Consider the following 13,380-nt stretch of genomic DNA (forward strand, 5'->3'; position numbering starts at 1 on the left):
ACCCCCAAGGCACTTTATGTAATATGGCCCAAAATTCCTTTGATAATCTGTGGATCCCACCCAAAACCTCTACAGATTTGGTCTCTATTTAGAGAGTCAAACAAAGGGTTAAGAAATGTAACCATTCAGAAGAGCTCTATGATAATTAAGGAAAGAAAAGCAATGTTTCTATGTGTTTGCAGTCTCTGTAACCTCGAAAACATAATCAATAGAATGCCTTTATTGGTTGCCTTGTATGAGAGTCATTTCCCATTCTTCTGCTTCGTTTTATGTGTGCTTTCTTGAGACAATGATGAGAAGCAGACACTGAGAAAGAAAAATACTCACCTCCAATGACATTTAACAGGTATGTGTATTAAGCTATAGGATAAAAAAGTTGAAACAGACGGATTGAGTGTTAGTAAGTTAGATGGAAGTGAGCAGGATGTTTGAGAAAAGTAAAAGGAAAAGTTGAAAGTGAGCAGAAGATGAAAATAAGATGAAGTGTATTGAACAGCAACTATGAATTAAAAGTGTTGAAGAAAAACAAAACAGAGGTATACACCATTGTAGGGAGTGACAGAAGGAGTGAAATGCAAATATATGTTGTGAGATGTTAAGGCTTTTTATTATGTATACAGTTATACAATGAGAAAAACACCGATATGTAGATTAAAATGAGCTGGTTCACTCTGATGCCTTTGCTAACAGAGCAGGGTATAATTAAATATACTTAATTTTCACACATAATGCTGTAGGTATGTATACAGTAACATAATAAAGGATACAGTATTGCACACATTTACATAGTCAAGAGGAAGCTGATGTGTGCACTCTTTCACATACCATTCAGACTTCCTTTACTTCCAGTCACATACTTATATAGACAGTCTGATACCCATTCACATACTCATACATACACTGTTATACCCTCTCACATACCCTTTCACACACTATTATACCCATTCACATACCCATACGAGACTCTCATATCTTATCACATTGCCATAATGGCACTGTAATATCCATTCAGAATCCCCTATAGAGACTCTCACAGCCTCACACATACCCATACATAGACTGTCAAAATTCAGATCTAAAGGAAAATTTTACACAAGATGTCGTTTTTGATTTCCATGACCTGTTATTTCGCAAGGAAGAGTGAACAACTTTTTGTCTGCAGTAAGAAATACAGTAACAGGAAAGTCACCAGAAACATATACAATCTGAGAAGAACAGATTTTCCCAAATACATTAATGATCACGACGCAGTCATTCTGAAAATGTTGAATGCAAATATTCACATACAATTTGTTGCTGTCTCTCAATGTGTCATTTCATATGTTACAAAACATGGAGAAGACTGAGATGAAAGAGATGTTGCAAAAGATTAATGCAACAAAAAAGTTGTACAGATTCAGTTTAAAAATGTTGTCGCATAGGGAGGTTGGTTCTCATGAATGGTCTGACAGGTTGAGATCAGCAAGTTTATACTCTAAGGCCAATATGTATCAATACATTTCGCCATAGACACAGAAAGGGCAAAACCCTTTGATATATCTGGCCCTAAATCAAGAGGAATAGTTTGGATAGGTTTATACCTCAAAAGTACACAAAATAGAGTGTTAAAGTCTGATCTCGAAAATCAGTATCAAGCAGAGTTTGACCTGGAAAGTACAGACATAGTAAAAACAAACATGTTGGATACAAACTACCCAAGAAGAAGTGTACACTTGGAAAACATGTGCCAATATGCAATTTTTCACTACTACAGATACAGAAGTACTACAAAAGGAGACGTAGAAGGAGGCAAATTTGCTGTTTGCGGATGTGATGGCTGTGGTAAAACATGCAAAAGCAACTCTCATTACCCACAGGAAACCTAGGTGCCAAACTCAAGAGAAAAGAGAGTTTTTCTATTTGGCACTCTTCAACTTTTGAAACCTTGGCGTTCAGAATCTGGATTACTTTAAGGCTATGATTGCTATGAAGATTCATTTAATGTTGTACAAGACAGTATTCATTGTTCAGTCTTCCAAAATGATAAGCAAATGTTAAGTGATGATTCAACAAGAAGAAGCAATTGCTGCAGATGTATCTATGGAAAGTTCCCAAAGCACTCAAAGTTCTGCACCACATAGTTAAGATCATCTTGGAGTACCTATTATTCAAAATGAATCTGCAATAGCAATGAATGAAGTGGAAACTACAATGGAACAAGCTAGACAGAGAACTGAAGATCTGGAATAGTTAGTTGCACAACTGAACAACAAACAGAAATACATTTATATAGAAGTAAAAGAGAAAGTACAGCATTGGTTTCTCCATGACAACAAAAAGTTGCTCTTCCTTTAAACCAGATCTGTTTGACATTAGTAGTCATTCTGGCACTGGAAAAATCTTTTTAATTAAAGTGTTGACCGCTGACCTACAGAGAACAGCACAATCAAATGTGTCATGTGTAGTGACAACACCAACAGGGTTAGCTGTACACAATATTAAAGGAATTACTCAATATCGAATAATAATGCTACCTGTGGAACTTGACAATAAATTGGAATACCAGAAATTATCTGGTGAAGCAGTTTTTAAGAAAATGAAGCTTTTAATTATTGATGAGGTAAGCATGGTCTCAAAATAATGCTTGCTTTCATTCACTAATGTATGCAACACATTTTAAGGACAGCGTACGATGTTCTCTTTGGAGAAAAGCAATTAATCATTTCTGGTGACCACCTGCAGGTAAACCCTGTGAAAGGAGAACCTGTATTCAAGACCTGTGTCTATGAACAAGAACATAATTCATTGGAAGAATTGGAAATGTGTACATACACAGCTGAATTTCCAATACAAGGAACAGTTGAAAAATATGCTTCAAGCGTCTGATGAGGCATATGAAAATATTCTGAAGGACATTAGAGTTGGAGTTCTGACCAAGGAATGTAAGAGTACTTTACAAAGTTGAATTATCAAAAAATTATTCTCCTGTAAGAAGACACCAGCAGAAAATCATGTTCAATTTGATTGAAGTACTAAAATCAATACTGTGCTTAAGCCTATACTTTAAGAGTGCAGCAATGTCAATGAAAAATTATTGAAACTGGAAAAAAAGGACATTTTTGAACTAACAGCTATTGATAAAATGGAGCACAAGAGAATAACACTACTGCTGGCTAGGAAACTGCAAGCAAAATTGGATTCTTTGGAAAAATCTGTTTCTAGGACTGCTGGATTAGAAAAGTGTTTGTTTTTTGTTGAAATTGTAGAGCAATTTTGCAGCAAATTTAAATGTAGCGAAGGCTTAGTAGATGGTGCAATGGCGAAGGCACGCCAAAGGCAAGCCTGTCTGAGCCCGTCAGCGTCCCGGAGGTGGCCGGCGCTGGCCATTCTGCCCTATTTTCTAAAGGTAGGGGACATATCCTACACTATGAGAGTGATTATTTTCTCAATTTAAAATTTCCTTGTGCTTGCCAATGTTCAGTTGCCAATTTAGATAATCAGGATGTTTCACTGTCATGGCTGTAACTGGACCCATCCCTGGTCCTCCGATGAGCCACCCAAGACTTCTCTCCCAAGCTACAGGACGAATAACTCTAATAAAGTGGGGAATTTGAATGCTATTCTACTCAACAAACGCTCAATGCATAAGCAGGAGGAACACATTGATGGCCTCCTGTTAGACGAGCAACTTGATCTCTGATTTCTTACAGAGACTTGGCTGTCCAAGGCTTCAAATGCCACTATTGCCTCAGCCATTCCTATGGGCTACAAAATCCTCAGGAAAGACCGTCCCTTCAGGAAGGGAGGTGGCGTTGCCTTTATTTTTAAAGAGAAGTTAGACTGCATGCTACTACGTTAGATAATATTGAGGGGGCAGAATATTTAGGTTGTCTTTGCACTTTCTCCCCCCATCAATGTATAGCTGGAATCTTGTTATACAGGCCTCTGCGGGCACTTGGCAACTTTATTACCTAACTAAATGTAATCGCTACCTCGGAAGCCCTAAAATACAACCAGTTGCTCATTCTGGGAGACTTCAATATACACATGGCCAAAGCGCAGGACCCTTTAGCAATTTCTCCACTCTACACAATGCTGTCCTGTAACCTGATCCCACTGATTTCTGTTCCCATACATAACAGGGGCCATACTCTTGACCATATCTTCTCTAACATAGAACTAGGGGTAAACCCTCTACTTCCCATCACCTGGTCAGATCACTTTCTTATTAATTTAATAATCCCTAACTTAACCAAGGACTCTCTGCCAAAAGCGTTAAGGATGGAACATAGTTGCAGAGCCTTACACAAGATATACACCCCGGCGCTGACAGAGACTTTCTAACTTTCCGTCCCTGCATTAATCGGCAAACCTGATGCAGACGCCCTTTCATTTGAATCCTGGCTTGGGTCTAACATTGACATGGCTGCTCCTATGATCTGTTGCCCCCTCAAGTAAGACTCACCCCCGCACCCTGGTTCAATTAATCTCTCAGAAATAGAAAAAATACCTGTAGAAGGCTTGAAAGCAAATAGCAGAAATATTACACTCTTGAAGATAGGAAGACCTATAAAGCCACTCTGAAAACTCACTACACGCAAGTGACAGAAGCCAGAAACAAGTTCCTCCAGGATAAGATTGAACTAGCCCAAAACAAGGGAAATTACATTTTTAATATAGTAAAATTCTTTACTTCCATGAAGGCTGCTAAAAAAGAAGCCCCACTTTCAGCTGAGTGGACAAAGCAGGTAGCACTATCGTTTCACAGTAAGATCACCATAATCCAATACTCTTTCGATAAACTGCCAACGGGGGATCAGATTTCCTACCAATCTCAGAATTAAAAATTCTGCCCCCTGCAGCCCCCTACACTATTCATGTTTCCCGAACTACAAATAGACGAGTTGCTCAACTACCTCAAGTCTAGATCTCAGTGTACTCATACTCTGCTAAATTAATATCACCTCTAGCGTCAACTATCAACCCCACAGTCAACAAGGTACTTAACCAATCCCTCTCCACTGGTAAAATGCCACATATCTGGAAGCAGGCAAAAATTTATCACTTCTAAAAAAAAAACACACAACCACAAAGATCCGGCCAACTATATGCCAATCTCCCTCCTCCCTGCAATATATAAGGTCCTAGAGAAACATGTAAATAGAGTACTCTTAGAGTACATTGAAGATTGAAATCTATTACTTGTCTCCCAATCCGGATTTAGGACAAAGTATAGCATAGAGTCTGCTCTGTTGGGCGTGACAGAGTACATTATAATAAAAACTAGATCAGGGAGGTAGGGCAGCTCTAATTTTACTTGACCTGTCGGCGGCCTTCAACATGGTCCCACATGAGAGACTTCTTGACAGTCTATCGAACGTGGGCATGGATGGGACCGCACTGGCCTGGATGACCTCTTTCCTGGAAAATAGATCACAGGAAATCTGGATGTCCCCCTTTTCATCTCCCATGCCTCACATGAATGTAGGAGTACCTCAGGGTTCTTTTCTTAAACCCACCCTCTTTAATATATACTTATCACCTCTTGCACCTCTAGTAGAGAAAGAGGGTGTCAAGATTATCTCTGACGCTAATGACACACAATTGATTTTTTCACATGAAAAGGTAGCCATCTTCAATGGAGACAATATTAGATCCTCTCTCACAAAGGTATTTAACTGGCTCAATATAAACCAGCTGAAATGTAATCCGGATAAAACAGAGGTTGTGTTTTTTGGCCAACCTGCAGTGTGTAATTGGAGTTTATGGTGGCTGGATGATTTCCCCTCCCCTTTCAACCCAGGAGAAGGTACAAAATCTGGGCATTATCATTGACAACGCCCTTTCAATGTGTCCACAGGTTCAAGCGCTGATAAACTCCTGTCTCTGTACACTCCGTATGCTTAAATAATTCCTAGTATTACTGTCACTGGACAGTAGGGAGATTTTGGTTCCAGCCTTAGTCACATCAAAATTAGAATAGCCTTTGCCTAGGCCTGCCTGACTACCTTATTCAGCGCCTGCAAGTGGTGAAAAACGCTGTGACTAGAGCAATCCTAAGACCGACACCCGGGTCCCATATGAACCCCATCCGGAAGTCCTTGCATTGGTTGCACATGACGTAAAGGATCAAATTCAAAGCCATGGTGATCCTTTTCAAAGCACTCTACAGCATAAGCGCTAACTACCTTAATAAGCGCGTTAATCGCTACAACCCAACAAGAACCTTAAGATCCTCCAATGCAAATTTCTTCGGCACCGCCAAAATTCACCTGGCTCAATGGGGCAAATTTTTCGGGTTACTGGGTTCACAAACATGGAACAGTCTGCAGGCTATGCTGAGAGCCACTGCGGACCTGACAACTTTTAGGAAACACCTCAAAATCTGGCTCTTTATGAATTAATACATGCTTCAGTGATCTGCTAACTGTCCTCTTTCAGCACCAGGAGACTCTAGTTTGAATAGCTGTGCACTATACTAAATCTGCTCATTCATTCATTCATGGGTAAAGTAATTGATTTTTATTAATTTTCCAAATAAGAGTGAAGTTGAATGTGAAGCTGTAAAATTTGATCAGATTGATGGCGTGAACCAGAATGGCCGATGTGTACTACCGTTTTTGCTTGTCGGAGACTTAAATGTGAGGTGGCACCAGTTCCAATTCTCTCTAGCGTATGCTGTAACTATCCACAAATCTCAAGATTTCTATGTAGATGCAATTTTTATTAACATTGGTAGTAGTGTTTTCAAAGAGGGTATGTCATACATTGCATTGTCATGAATTAGAACATTGTGCGGTTTGATGTTAGTTGATTTTGTTGAAAACAAAGTATCTGCTGATAATGGTTGTGTTATGAGAATCTGTCATAAACTGAATCTTACTAATCAATCAATAGATGTTCTGCAAAAGAAGCAAAAGAATGATAGAGATGAGAATAAGAAGAAAAAAAGTAAAATGAAAGAAATAGTAGGCTTTAAGTTGGAATACAGAAATGGCATCAACATCAACTGCTATGCTAATGTACTTCTGAATGTATTCTTTCATTTGCTTTATCTAGTTAATGCAATTGAGCCTAAAGGAGACAGCAGGTTCTGGTCAGAGCTGTATTGTTTGTTAGTGACAGGACTCTACTACATTATACTTCAGCAATATGACATACAGTGGACACAATCAGTGAATCTGTACTATCTTCTCAAAACTCTCAACAAGATACACAAGAGTTTATTATGGTAATCCTTGGACTTTTTGGATGAAGAAGAAGTGAATAATGAAGTGTTATTTGGTCGAAGTTACAAATGGAATCATTGTGTGGCTTGCTCTTTTACATCTGCTACTAATTTAAATTCTGAAAGGTCCATCTATGTGACATTACCTGTCTCAAAAACTGTACCATTTGACAACCTGATAAGAAATGCAAACCAGAACATGACCGGCCCAAATTGTAGAACTGATTGTATGACGTTACAGATACATAGAAGTAGTACATACATTATATTGATGCTTCAACGATGTAGACTAGATGGATCCAAAAAAGAAACTGAAAATTCATACTTTGAAGCTGGACAAATTTCAATTGCTGGGAGAATGTAGATTCCACTAGCTATAATTTTACCTGAAGGAGTAGATATAGCTTCAGGCCACTACAATGTGTACTAAAAATCATTTAGTGGATGGAAGGAATGCAATGACAGTAACCTGACAAACGTGCACTATCACCCTTTTAATTCTACTGAGATACCGCGCCCCCTGCGGCTCTCCCGTAGGTAAGATAGTTCCCTTACCGCTACAGTCTTTACTCGACAGCTGTGGTACCACATACTCCTGAAATTAAGAATCCTTTCTCTGCAGGATATAGTCACTGGGTGCACTTTCACCCTTGTATCTCTACCCAGATACTGCGTCTCCTTCAGTTCGTCCGTAGATATGATAGTCTCCTTACCGCTACAAGTACTCAAACCAGGGTCACTATTTTTATGTAAACCACCGGCATGCTACGCCACTCGACACCAGCCTTTGCCGTTATTTCTCGCTTATGGCCACAGCACTCACACTCCAAAAGCATGATCTTCTCACGTCTATTATAGGAATTAAACACTGAGGCACGAGAAACCATAATATCTTTTTTTGTGGAACACAAATTGTGAGTCAATGATTGTTGTCATGCAGACTAACTTAGGCTGCAACTGTTTTTTAAGTCTGGTTACCCATGCCTTCCTAACCTCCTTAATTATCTCATTTCTTTCCCCCTTTTTTTCTCTCCCACCACATGTATGTTTCCCCAATTGTAATGTATACCCTCGTATGTTTTCTGACCTTAAGTCAATAATGCAATGTTATACAGACATGAATCTAATGTCCTGAGGATGATCCCTTTATTTCTAAACAGGGATCGAAACGCCGTCGACACACAGTATATGCATATGACTGTACTATAGAACATGTTGCAATAGTGCGCTTTTGTTTATCAGTCAGAATAAAAGGATTATTGCACGCAGACTTCACGTTGCCCTTGCCTGAACCCCTCCTTTTGTATGTCAAACAGTTCTATGTGTGGTAGTAGGACACAGGCTGTGTCCCACTTGAATTTGTATGAATATCTGACTACAAACCTATATACTATATATTAAATTCGTTTAAATTCTGTCCGGCTGGACAAAGAATATACAAACTATTTAGTCTATATTTATTTTCTACACTTAACTTGTACTGTCTAGGGACCGCTGTCTTTAAAAACACTATAAGTACCCAAGGTTCCTGACCGACAGCTATCAATCAATCAATCAATCAATCAGGACATTTGTTAAACGTGCTGAGGTTCCTTGACATTCGTAAGTGGTGTTTTTGACTCGCACGAATATGGTCGAGTCTGGTATCTATGAACCGCAAATGACGAGTTTAGTGGGTGTACGCAGTTTCGCTGTACTAGCCTAAACCGTTCGTCTGTTTCGTGGGTTCATCTATCTGTGCCCACGGGTTCCATCTTAGATACGGCATCCATTTTGTCTCTTGCCCTCAAGTAGCCAGCGAACGGACGCTGTCCGCTTTGCGACCCTGGGATTCCCAAGACTCTTGCGGAAGACACGTTTCCTTTGAAAGTGTCTTTATGATGAGGGGGATGATACTGTAAGGCAGATGGCCCCACTTGAGGCTCATCTTGCCGTGCCGGTCTATTGTCTTAGCCGTGCATCTCATTAGGCACGTCCCTTTGATGCTTGCAGCTCGTATTTCCCGATACCACCCCTTTTACACCCTTTTCGATCTCCCCACTGTTCCTGTCTTCCTTTGCACCTGTCCTTGTTCCTTCTTCGATCTGTTTATTGCTGATTGGAATGTACTAATGGTGGGAAGATGGGTTTTTTACAGTTGGGAGCTACCAAATGTTTCTGTACTTATGTTCCGGGCCCTGAATGCATCAAAGCAACCCCTTACGGCATTTATTATGGGAACCAAGCTGTAAAACTTTGTGTATCATGTTAACCTATGAGAGAAAACTGTATAAAAAGGAGCGATCCCCAGTAGCAAATTGAATCAGATCCCGCGAACTTACATGCTGTGTACTTCACGTGACTTCTGTGTTCCCTGCAGTAAATAAACCTCGAATCTTTGACGCCGAAGGAAGTGTCCCGTGTCTCTGTCATTTGTACGCCGGAACAGGTTACCCACGAAGGTTTCAGGTGTTGTCCCCTGGCACCGCTGGGTCTTAAATAACCCAGTCCTTCAGTTGGCGCCCAATGTGGGGCTGCATCAGTGGTACCGGTCCAAGCCCGACGATCGTGAGGAACTTCGTGTGAAATCTCCGAGGGAAGGTGCACCCCGCTTCATCGATCCTGTTGTCGAAACAAGTGGCCCGACGACTTTTCCCGCGAAGATTCCCGCCTCCTGACGGCTGCGACGGACTGCTGCCCTGACTGTAGACCTGCTTTGGCGCCTGGCGTAGACCTTGGTACAGCGAGACGATTGACGGGGCTTCCTGGTGACGCCATCGATCTTTGAGTTAAGTATTTGTGGGTCGCTCCCAGAGTCCTTAGTTGTGGTTCTTAGTTGTTGCATGGTTCCATTGCATTTGTGGTTCTTAGTACTTGGTTCTTTGTTGTGATATTTGACGTCTGCAGCCGCCAAAAACCGAGGGTATTTGTTCTTTGCAGGGACTTGGTAAATCCCGTAACCCTTGAAGTTTGTGAAACTCGGCTAGTGTGCAAGATGCCTGGTCGTAGTACTTTGTTTGGTTGTTTTAGAAGATGTGGTGCGGATTTCCGACTGGAGGACTCGTGTCCGATACCTCCGGTTGGAACTCCGGCGTATGAATTGTACAGCAAGCATGGGTTAGGTCCGATTACCTTTAATAAATATTGGATTCGCTTTACCAGAAAGGATGGTGTCCTTAGTTGGCCACCTCATGGTAGTTTCGAGACCTCAATTTTAGATAACCTCGAGGCTAAATTGTTTAAAAGAAAATCTAGGCCGGCCATGTTTGATGCCTTTCGGTTGTGGCGTAAAGAAGCCAAACAGAAAGAAATCAGACAGACAAAACGTAATCAGAGAGATGGAGTTGCTACTATAGTAAAGAAAGCAGAACAGTTTCAGCGAGATAAGGAGGAAAAGGAAAAGGAAGTTTTTGATAGACTTCAGCGTATGTCTATAGATAAATGTTATCCCGCTTTACCAATGGAGTCGGATAAGAAGGAGGAATTAGTTGAGGACCCTTTAATGTCCTATCTTATGAAGTCACCACCTCCGTACCCGCAGGGTACCACAGCTCCTGTGGTTCCTCCTGTACTTCCTCCTATACTTCCTCCTCAACATGTTCCTCAACCTGTACCCGTTCTTCCGACTGTTCCTACTCCTTTGCCTACTTCTGTTCCTACTGCTCCACCGCTTGTACTTCCTCAAACTCCTGCTCCCGCTGCTGCTCCTGTTCTGCTTACTCCTGTTGTTTCTTCTGTTCCCGGTTCTTCTCTTGTTAATGCCCTATGTTATACCTCTCCATCTACTCGACGAATTACACCTTCTGTAGCTGCTAACTTCTTTCATTCTCTTGGACCTATTCTTGAGTCCGCTGGTTCGGACGGTCCTCAAAGACGTAGTCAGCTTCCCGGTAATAGGGAACGTGCTGCGCTGTATAATATGGCAATAGGTTGGATGAAACACCCTCTTAGAAATCCTCCACGTGCTGTGCTTGATACGTTCTGTCAATTCAATATACCGACACAAAGATACGTTTTCGAAGAAATGTGCAAGGTTCTACGTGATCAAATATCGGCCGATGCATCTGACGATGTGTTGACCGCTTTGACTAATCTACAGCTTCAGTTCTCGAGCGGAATGATAGTGGATTCTAATGTTCGACGCGCTGTTGAGCAATTGTTATCTCTCCGTCCCTCTATAATGCCTCGAGCATTGTTCGTGGAAGATATTGAGGGACCACTAGACGCGCCTGGTCAGTATCCCATGCGCGAAGTTCCACCAGTGTGGATGCCAGGTAATCCTGCTGCTAATCCTGCTATTCTGCCACATTTCCAGAGAGTATGGATACACCTCCCATGGAAACGATCGGAAGTTTTGCAGGTGAAGCAATCTTTGCCTGACCCTCGCAAAAATCCTGCAGGGTATTATAAGGAATTATCGCAGCTCGTAGATGCTACGATAATGAATCTTGCTGATATCGATATGCTGTTCGGTATTGTTGTGCCGCAACCGGTATGGGCTAAGATTCGTCAGGAAGATCATGCAAACGAATTAGGTGGTGATTGGGCTGCCCTTACGGCGGCAGATACACGACAAATTGGTGGGGCTAAACCCGAACAGCTCATTACGGCTTTGCCTCAGAGAATTATTACCCTAATGAAAACTCTTATGCCAGCCATGAAGGTAAATTGGGACAAACTGTCCGCTTGCAAACAGAAGAAGGATGAGAGCGTCTCTGATTTCTTTACGAGATTTGAGGAGGCTTTCATCAACCACAGTGGTCAAGACATGGGTACCGAAGGTGGTCAGAGGTTGTTTGTGGACAAGTTTGTTTCCAATTTGCTGCCAGATTTAAGCAATAAATTGCGTAATTCAGAGAGTGCGTGGGCTGTATCTACTTCTGCTCAAATATTGGCTACGGCTCAATATTATGAGAATAGGGAGAAAGAAGAGAACGATTGTGCTGACAAGAAAATTAAAGAGCTTAAAACTAAAGTGTTGTTGCAACAGGCGTATCCTCCGCGTTCGAATCAGAATGATTCGCAACAACGTAATCGATCGCAGCCGCAATCTAATAGGTCGCAATCTCGAAATGATTCCTCTTCGCAGAGATCGTCGTTAGGGTACAATCAGTGTGCCTATTGTAGACAGGAGGGTCATTTAAAATTCGATTGTCCAGTTCTCAATGAGCGTAATAGTGGTAATTTGTCTAGAGGGCATCATGGTGGTTCTCAACAGACATCACGTGGTAGAGGTCGCGGTGCTCAGAACGATCGTTCCACGAACACTTCCGACTCCAATAATTGTTTTGATCAGCGTGGATCGTCGCAAGGGCGATCTGCTCAGTACAATGTAGATGAATATTACGTCGATCAGGATGCTGACGATGGCAATTACTAGGACAGCCATAGACAAGGAGAGGGAGTAGTATCAGTTCCGGTTGATCAGAGAGGGCCTTATGTCGCAGTTGCCACCTCGGGCGTCGTTGAGCCTTTTCTGTTGGACACTGGTGCAGCGAAAAGTTCCATAATGCATTCGAAACTCCCTGGCGCACCTTTGTCTGGCTTAACAAATATTTCCGTTGGATTCTCTGGCGCCCCCGTAAGCAATCCAGTTTCGCGCCCTTTGCCTCTTACGATTGGGCCTCGTGAGCTGAAAGCTCCGTTGATTTTGACCACTGGTTGTGGTGAAAATCTTTTGGGACTGGATTTGCTAAAACGTTTGTATGCGACTTTGTACTGTTCTCCCGCGGGAGTAAAGCTTACGTTGGGAGAGAGAGTTGTCTCTCCAATGTATTTGTCTCTCGATAAGCTTCCACCGGAATTGAGTTCTCTTCCTGCATCTTTGTGGGCAACAGGTCCCAATGACGTGGGCCTGCTTGATATCTCCCCTTATGTTATCCATTTGAAATCTAATGTGCGATTGCCACGTATTCCCCAGTATCGTATCTCCCTTGATGGTGGGCGAGCACTGTTAGCGATCATCTATGATTTGATCGAGAAAGATGTTATCGAGGAGACTCGGGGAAACGTGTGCAATAGCCCTGTATTGCCCATCTTGAAACGCACAGATCCATCAAAACCACCTGTTTATCGTTTTGTTATCGATTTACGGGAGGTAAATAAAATTGTGATTCCTCAGTTCCCTGTTGTGCCTGACATCACGGCGCTACTGACTCTGATTCCAGCTTCTGCATCTTGGTTTTCGGTGATCG

This window comes from Lissotriton vulgaris, chromosome 3_1 (assembly GCF_964263255.1).
Source record: "Lissotriton vulgaris chromosome 3_1, aLisVul1.2, whole genome shotgun sequence".
Lineage (NCBI taxonomy): Eukaryota > Metazoa > Chordata > Amphibia > Caudata > Salamandridae > Lissotriton > Lissotriton vulgaris.